This window comes from Geospiza fortis, unplaced genomic scaffold (assembly GCF_000277835.1).
Source record: "Geospiza fortis unplaced genomic scaffold, GeoFor_1.0 scaffold171, whole genome shotgun sequence".
NCBI lineage: Eukaryota > Metazoa > Chordata > Aves > Passeriformes > Thraupidae > Geospiza > Geospiza fortis.
In genome coordinates, this window is record NW_005054313.1 from 4,071,851 (window position 1) to 4,081,143 (window position 9,293).

The window sequence follows — 9,293 nt, forward strand, 5'->3', positions numbered from 1 at the left end:
AGCAGGAAAGGAAATAAAATGCCAAGCAAAGTGTGATTGCCTCAATTATGGTTATTTTAAGTTAATTTTTGAGACTGAATCTTAACTACCTTCTCTTACAGTCCTGCACCTGAAACCAACCTTGGATTTCAGCTCACATCTATGGTCAAAGCCGTACTGTTTTGCAAAGCTCCTGCAGGACATGCTTTCCTTGCAAGCTTGCCAGGGCAGGGCTATCAGTGATGGAGTGCATGCAAGGTGCTTTAACTTCAGCAGTGCTCTGGAGCCACCCTTTTAGCACACCTGCATTTCATTAATTCAAGCTGTTCATGCCCAGCTGAGAGTGCCCTAGGATATACTAAAGTTATTTGTGGAGGTGTCCATGGATTGGTGCAGAGAATGTCAGTACAGTGACCTTTGTTCCATACTTTGGGCACTGATCCTCCATTAATTCCTGGCCATGGGCAGCAGGAACTCCTACCCCTGCCCTGACCCCAACCCCAGAAAAGCAAAGCCACCCTGCTGGGGAGAGCAGCTGTGGCTCATCAGGGTGAAGTCCTGAGCACCTCCAGTTCCCAACTGTGTCAGAGGTGTCTGATGCTTTTGATTAATGCGTTTTAGACCAAAATACTTTTACCCTGAAAACTAGGGAGAACCCTTAAACCATAATGGCAAAGATCTAATTATCTCTTGAAGTACACACAGGCTTGGATGTAGGTTCAGTAACACCCAAACTACCCCCCTTGGCCTGAAACAAAAGCCTAAAACCTGACCAAAGTATCACTTTTCCTCCCTCTAGGAGGGTTGGCTGCAAGTGTGGGTCAGTGCTGTAAGTTAAAGAAGTCAGTGCTCTTCCTGGAAGCCTGCAGATCATGATTTACATAGCAAAACTGCCACTCATTTCAGCATGATTAGGCATCATCTGATAAGGTAACTCTGAGACAGGAATAAACCAGTACTTGCAGGTGAGGACATAACAAAGGTCTCAGGCACAACTTGCACAAGTCCAGCTGACGCCACAGCCAAGGGAGTTGCTGGCAGCACCCCGGGCCTGCTGTGTCCCAGCCCTGCAGAAAGCAGCCAAAGCAGTCTAAGCAGCCTTCCCCTGAGCAGGGCTGCAGCCCGATCCTGAGATAAGTGCTGCCCATTTGAGTCCTGGCTGGAGCCCAGGGGGTCAGGGTTTGGCTACTGTATGAAGTGAATGGGATGTTTTGAAATGGAAGGGAGGTTTGAGGGAAGGAATATGCACCAACAAGCAGGGCAGATGGAGAAAAAAGGGATTTGCACTCTGGAAAGGGCACATCTGCTGTTCAACAGGCTGTGCCTCAGACAATGTTGCTGTCAACCTCACTCCAGAAAGCATCACTTCTTTCCACCCACCCCGCTCCCCTGCTACAAACATCCCTCCAGCATCTCATCACTGTGCCTTGCTGGAGCATTGCTGGCTTGAGTTTCTGCTGCTGGGGAAAGGCTGCTGCATGTCACTGCTCTCACTTCAGAGAGAAGGTAAATGGCTGCGGAAAACGCAAAGGGAGAGACAGGAGAGGACTCCACTGGCAAGAGGCACGTGAGAGATCTTAAACACTGTGCTGGTATTCTCTGAATGCCATTCTCGGGGCTGGAACAGTCAGCCAGCCCTGCCTGCAGGAATACAGCCTACACAGACTGGGGAACAACGTGCTTTTAACTAGCCTTGCCTTTTCTGCATGGACAAATCTGGTAGCCGGCCACCCAGTTATCTATTTGTATATGCAAAGCATGTGCTCTGCCCCTTTCCTGGGCACCATCAATTACATGCACAAAACACAGGCATGAAAACCTGGAGGAACCTTGAGCTCGAAGTTAACAATTACTATTATCTTGTTAGGATTAAAGATTAACTATGCCAGTAAAAGGATGTGTTATGAAATGTCTTTCCCAGGCTTACAGTAAATAGAGAGTTTTGGTTTTGGTTTTAGTTTTTTTTTTCTTTTTTCTTTATCTCATCTCAAAGTCTTCTCAGGATTTGGAGTAATTGTTTAAACTGCTGCTTTTATTTACCATAATACCGAAATGTTGTCACTTGCCACGTGACTGCTCATACTTTCATTTGAGATGTCGTGCAGAAACACATGGAAATCTGGTGAAGGCAAACCAATTTTAGAACATGTTCCGAGCAATTGTTTTGCAGCACTGCCCTACAGTATGAAGTCTCTTCCATTTCTTAAATTGCCTAATCAAATGCAGACTCTGTTCCAGTCACGCTAAATTTTCACATAATGGCAGAAAAATCCTCCTTTCTAGCCTAGCACTGAACAGTTGGATCACATTATCACATTTGCTGCCTTTGTAGTCTCCAAGTGTGTGTTTGTATGTGTATGTATATACATATTCACAGGGGAGGGGGGGAACACCGTGCTCACGTGTGAGACCCTGGGCATGGTCACAGGGACAGGGACACACCTTGAGAGGTGCCTGTGCTGAGGGTCTTTCTGGCTTACCAGAAACACAGAGTAGTGGTGAAAAAATTATTTTTATGTATTTAGAAATCAGATGTACTAGTGCAGCATTTGATCTGGCTGAATCCTGGCCCTGCAGTCTGTTGAAGTTATTAAACTGACATAAATGCACTAAGGGAAACTACACCTATTTGTTGCCAGTTTGGGGCTGGAGACAGGAGTGTGAAATGTGTGCCATGGCTCTCTCTGCTCTGGGTCCCAAGCTTGGGCACATCCCTGTGTTGATTTGGGGAACTCTGCACCACAGAACTGCCCACTTTGCACAGAGCAAACACAACCTGCAGAGCCCATCCATGGCAGTGTTTGCAGCTGGATGCAGCCATGCTGGGCTCAGCTCTCCCTCCTCTCTGCTTTACTTGTGCTCCATCATCTCATGATAACACTGAATCTGCAAGACAGGGAAATATTTGCATCACAATACTTCGGCATTTTGACTTGTGAGCCACAGAGAAGTCACAGATCAGACCTTTCAGAGTAAAATTTAAAAAAAATATATTCAAATCAGTAACACATGGACTGCAAGTGCTTGAATCAAAGAAGGAAATCTCTGCCAAATCAAGGAACAAGACTTCAGGCTTTAAAGCTTTCTATTACAGCCTGTTCCATTCTCTCTTCCACATTGGCCTCCCCAGATCGCCAATACAATTACAATGTTTCCTTAAATCCTTGGGTTGTCACAAGGAATATTAGCCAGTGTAACAACATGACAAGATAATCATACCTATCCCCCACACTATTTACATCTGCAGGTCTATTTTTCTTACCCCTCTGTACCAAATATTTAGGTTTGGGCTGGCACAGCTTGCTGCTGAAGACCACTGTTCAGCCATGAACAGTGTTTGTTATGTTTTTGGTGAGGATAAAAACCTGATGCTTCAGGGGGAGGAAAAGCCATAATCCACTCTCACAGTAAAACCTGTATAGTATGCAAGACAAAAAAAAATTCTATCCATACCCTCGCAGGAAATCAGATTAATCCCCAAAGCATGAAATTTGATTATTTTTGTCTGAGGTTATCATCAAGGAAAAAAACTGCATAATGCTAAAAATATCCACACAGCTTTTACTTTATGAAGAAAATATGATTTACTGAGCAAAAACAAATTACTGGCTTTTCGGTGTTAATCTTTGATAAACACGTGCTGGGTTAAAGAAACTGTCACAGAGAGAAGTTTGCACATTGAAGGAAACCATTCAACTCTGCAAGATTATTTCCCCCCTCCCTTATTACTCCTTTCATGAGACACCTGGGGACATTGTTCACACACTGTTGACAGCTTTCCCACTACTGCTTTTCCTCTGTTATCTGCTCCCTTCTCTTCAGCACTCGTCCCCAGGTGGCAATACACACAAGAGCTATATTTGCAAGGGGTGCCAAAGCTGGCTCTTGGACAACTATTGAAGAGCCAGAAGGCCATCTCCTGCCTTCCAGGTTGGCTGCTTCAAGTTGTTTCCACAGGGCCCTGACCCACCAGGCAGTGCTGTGGTATTTCACTCCTGGGAGCTGCACTGCTCAGGGAACTCCCACACTGCCTGCACAGCCCCTTCTGGCATTGGCTACCATCTCACCAACAGGCACAGCCGCGCTCCCTCATGCTGGGCTACATTCAAGTGCCATCTAAAATTTCAATACTTAGCCTTAACTACACATGGAGGTTTTTAAAAATTAAATACACATTTTTCTTCTCTATGGTCTCCCAAAACACAATGGTTACACAGCCCGATGGGACACGAAGGGGTTCACACAACATGGGAAGGGGGTACCTAAACGGAGGCACAGCATAAACAAGGGCTTGATATACAAGCATGAAGATTTTCTTTCAACCCCAAAGTGCATCTGTCATGATAGACAGACACAGAAATAGCAGCAACACTCTGCGCTGGTGCTGCAGTCCCTGCCCACCCCCAGCGCCTGGGAAGAGAGGCAGCAGCACTTGAGGGAAATACCTTTTGTTTCACACCACAATAAAGCTCTGAGGAGGGCCCTACCCAACATAGGTGTGAGCTGGTCCTTTACCACTGCTTGAGAAAGCAGAGTCCCAGCTGCCATGACCATTTGGTAAAATAAAGATGAACCATGTAGCTCACATTAAGAAAAGCCTATTGTTGCAGTAATAGCTGAGCTGAGTGACCGGCTGATCAGCTCTCATCTCTTCTGAGGTTTCACTCCCACCGCTGGTGGGCAGCCAGTCTGTGATGCTGCTCCCCGCCACTCACTCGCTACCCTTCCAGATGAGCAACTCCGTGTTTGCCTCCCTGCAGTCCCTCACACACTTGAAGAGCCCCCTAGCAGGCATCTGCCAATTAACTCCTCGTTCTCATCCCAGGCCCTCTTCAAAGCTCCCCTCTGCCTCTGATGCCAGAGCCTGTGTGCCCCCTGTCCCCGACACACGCAGCTCGGCTGTGTTTAGGTGGCTCTGCCCCAGCACAGCCGCTGATTATGCAGGTCAGCATGGCTCTCCTGCTTCTAGAGGCCACTGCCCGATTGTACCCATCTGCCATCTCTTCTTTTAAACCACCCACTGTGGGAACAGGATCCATCCCTTTCATTCTGTGTTTTCCCAGTGCCCATCCAATTAGAAACTGGGCTGCGATTTGGCTCTTAGATGTAACGGGTAAAAAAAAAAAGTAAGGGCAACAACAAACCTTTCTGCAGGGAGAGTCTCTGTGTGCAAATACGACCTCTGTTATGTTACCAAGGTCAGGCGGACCAAGGCCAATCTGCTGTGTGAGAATATAAATCAAAGCTGTCCAGGGACTGATTTCGTTTACAAGGTTTGTAACCATTCTGGACAGCACAATTGTCACTTGCTTGCCTGAGCTCCTTGCTCCTCCTCTTCCACCACCACTTTGCTCCTCCACTCCCCACCAAGCCCCTCCCTTCCCACTAATACCTCTTGACCTCCTTTGCTCTTGAAAGCAAAAGTTCTCTTCTAGCAAGAAAGCAGTGGCTCACACATGACAGACAGCCATGCTAGGCCAATTTATTTAAATTATGCAAAAATCTCAACAAGTAAAATCAATATAGAGTCACAAGTACATTCACCTGCTGGCTACCTGTCATTCAAAGCACACGTCAGAATTAAAACAACAAATGCCGTAACAACTTCTTTCCTATTGCATTCATAGATCTGCAAAACAAACCAAGGAAAGCATCTGTAGCAAGTATTAGAGTCTGGGCACAGATCCTGTGAAATCACATGGTTTCCGTTGTGGAACTAAAAAGGCTTCTACAAGAATGTGTGAAATACACAGCCGAAATTCTCCATTTCTTTCTGTGCTCCTTGGCAGTTTGTGTGGCTAAGTTAAAGTGGCAAGCTCTGTTTCTGTAGCTGGCAGTTCCCAAGCTCACCCCAGTCTGCACACTGAGCACACACAGGATGCAGCCAGCAAGCTCCCTCTCGAGTATGGACAGAGTTAATGTCATCCCACTCCAAACAACAGGTTGCTGTCTCCAAACTGGAGCCTTGAAAAGCAAGAGTCCAGCGGTTGCCTCACTCCTCCCAGCTATTCTGCAGCCCTTCCTTCTGCAGGTGTGCACACCGAGCTGCAGTGGGGCTGGGCAGGGGCACCAGAATGAAAGAAACTTCATGTTCTGGATGTTAACTTTAGTTACCATAGCCAGACAATGCTGCCAGTGGCGTGGAAGAAAAAATTGCTGTAGCCAGCTGTGCTGTTCACAGTCGGGTGGTTTCTGTGTAGCTCCAAATGGTTATGGAGCCAGTAGCCTGTTGTGGCCAAGGACAGGATGATGGATGGTCTACACACACTGTCCAAGCAGGGAGAATGGCAGAAGTTCACTTCAGGGTTGTTAAAATGCTAATCTGGGTTACTTAACAAAAGCCGAATGGAAAAGAAAAGTTAGGGAAATCAATACTACTCATATGTTGTATATATGCACTGCAGATTTGATCTCTGTGGTTAACACAAACATTTGACTTTGGAAGTGGGACAATTCAACAGTCATCCTGTCTGAATAAACTGAACCAACTTCTGATATTAGCTGCACTGTAATTACTGTCAAGCCACGACGAGGGAAAGCAGGCTATGGCAGACAACACACAGCTCCACAAACAGCATGGAAAGGGCAGTAACACTTTTCTCACTGCACACCTCTTCCATGTGACACAGAACAAATCAGAACCCACTTTCTTTTGAACTCAAGGCTGGCAGCTATTCACAGAACAAATAACAGCTTAATAAAATGGCTTAGATGGATTTTAACAGTAACTGCAGTAGCTTATCGGATGCATAAGAAGGGATCATCTGTTCGAGCAGCAGTTTTGACGAAAGCAACATTTGAACTGTTTTAATTACATACAGAGTTGCTAAGACTGAAAATAACTTGTGCTACCCAATGCCAGTAATATGCCTTATTCCATCTTTTCTTAATTACTTGTGGAAAAAAATGTTACTTTATCAAGTGGAAAGGTATCTGATTTTATCAATCTGGAATTAGAGGTATGTTTAACATATGAGTATGTAATCAACCATCATCTCTTCTGTTCAGTTAGCAAACACACAGTCTAAGGCTTGAAAAATATCAGAGACTTCAACATAAGTAGGCTCCACATAAGCTTATACAGGCACAGCAGCTGTTGAAGTACCTGTTTCCTTTGTCTTACCAAAAAAGACTAGAACTGAAACAGTCTCAGTCATACCACTTTTCCACACCTGATGCAAACTGACCATATTCATCCCTGATCTCCACTTGACTTCAGATTTCAAACCGCTTTTTATTTTTCAGAAGAACAAACAAGCATAGCATTTCAACATTTCCGTGCAGGTTCTGTCCATCTAACTGGCTACACCTGACTTCAGGGGATACTGAGTCCTGTGCTGAGTGCCCTAATGTTGTGAAAGAATTAAAAACCCATAAAAATTCAGAACTGAAATCTGAATGCGACCAACTGTAGTAAGACCAGAAGATACATTATTACAAATATACACTTTGAACTGAACTTCCAAGGTAGACTTTTCCTTCACACACCTCTCATGACAGGACCGACTGGATCAAAGATCAACTTCGAGTGAATTGCATCTATAATTAAGCATTCCATGTAAATGTGCTCTTCATAAATAGACAGCAAAGTTATGGCGGCTCCAGGGGCTGCAATATCTGCTCTAACAGTCAGCTCAGCTCAGCCATTCCCAGAAACGTTCAGATGGTCCAGCTCAAAGGGCGCGGGAGGCTGGGGGGAAAACCCGCAGCCACACAGCTGGTTTGTGGAGCTCTGACAGGGCCAGCACTGTATTCCTGGCACACACTCCTGCATCACACAAAGCACATTTAGAAAATGATGTTATCTCTGTTGCATCTCACCATAAAGGAGAGCAGGTAGTGACAGACTGCAGGATATGGGGGAGGAAGGTTCACTGTAACTAAAGGTGCAGATGAAAGTGAGAAGCTGGTTAAATAAACCAGCGTAGAGCCTCTGGGTTATACTTTTTTGGCTGCCTTTCTGAAAACAAATCTGAGCTACATAATTCAGAATCCTAATAAATTCTTACTACAAACTTTTCCTTCCCGATTTAAAAAAAACCCTGAGCTTTATATTAGTTAACACAAAAACTGCAGAAGTTCACAATTATATAGAGAAGAAATCAGAGCACTAAGCTGGCAATTTGTTTTTATCTAAGCCAGAGTAAATGTTTATACAATATCTGCCAACATAACAAAATATGCCCGTCACTTACAACATTAAACATGATTCCATACAGCTTAATTTACTGAAAGGAACTCAAGTAGACTTCAGAGGTGCACAGAATTTTATAGTGTGAATAAAGCTGGGAAAAACGTCTATTCTCTTTTGCCACAAAAGTAATTGCAAAGCTTTACAATGAGCTTCCTGTTGGACTTGGGAAAAGGAGAGAACCTCAGAAAATTCTCTGTGAAAGTATCTGTATGTGAGAGCAACAGACCAGCAGTAAATGCCTCTAAGACAGTAGGAAGCTGTTTCTTCAAATAATATTTAGGGAACGTTAGTAAGACCAACAACTTGAAGCACAAAGGTATCCCAGTAAGGATGCATGCTTTTTTTTTCCCCAAAGAAAATAACCAGGGGAAAAAAAAGCCACACATTTACAGAGCACTGAACAGTATTCTGGAGGAAGTTTGCTGTAATTCCTGCACATTATGTGTGAAGCGTGTGTGTGTGTGTACATGGATAAGCTAAAATACCATCTGTACAGCAAGTGCCACATATGTGAGCATTATGAACCATCATTGCTGCTGCTATGCTCAAAAGTAAATGTATTCTAAGCCACACACAAATACAAATACAAATGACTTTACACACTGAGGGCTCAATTTTGCTCAAATTACTCACAGGCTAATGCCTGTGCTACAGACATAATCTTGACCAGAAGAAAGAAACAACCGAGAGATTGGCAGAAGCCCACTAATTTAAGACCAGCTATATTCATGCTAACAAGTGGGATTTCCACCTAAACTACAATTTTTTCAACATCAACCTAAAGCAGTTAATCCAATTTTTCAACTCACAAGATAAAACACAACAGCCATAAAAAACCCCTCCACAACCACCCCACAGCCCTTTAAAATACAGGCGTAATAGCCACCCAGATATATCTGTGTGACCTTTCATTTCCATTCATCCTTATAAATAATAAAGAAGGCTTTAAACCCTTTCTAATTACTCCTTGAAAGCAGCTGTATCGGTTTCTGCAGTGATGAAACGCCCCCACCCCCCTCAGAAAAAAAAAAGTTTCCCCGCTCCGCACCTGAGCATTGTTTTCGACAGGAGGGCGGGCGCGGAGCTGCCCCTGCCGCGGCACGGGGATAATTCAAAACTG

At 44.6% G+C, this 9,293-nt stretch overlaps 1 protein-coding gene across 10 annotated transcripts in view; it reads right to left on the reverse strand.

Moving 5' to 3' along the window:
* Nucleotides 1-9,293, reverse strand: part of SEMA6D (semaphorin 6D) — a 129,640-nt gene that overhangs the window by 21,562 nt on the left and 98,785 nt on the right. Inside the window, exon 1 of one of the 10 annotated variants that reach the window (XM_031055845.1) lies at nucleotides 9,222-9,242. The exons of the other annotated variants lie outside the window; for them this stretch is intronic. The gene's annotated coding sequence lies outside the window, so the exon portion shown is untranslated. Of the gene's footprint in view, nucleotides 1-9,221; nucleotides 9,243-9,293 lie in introns of those variants that run through there. 10 annotated transcript variants of the gene reach the window in all.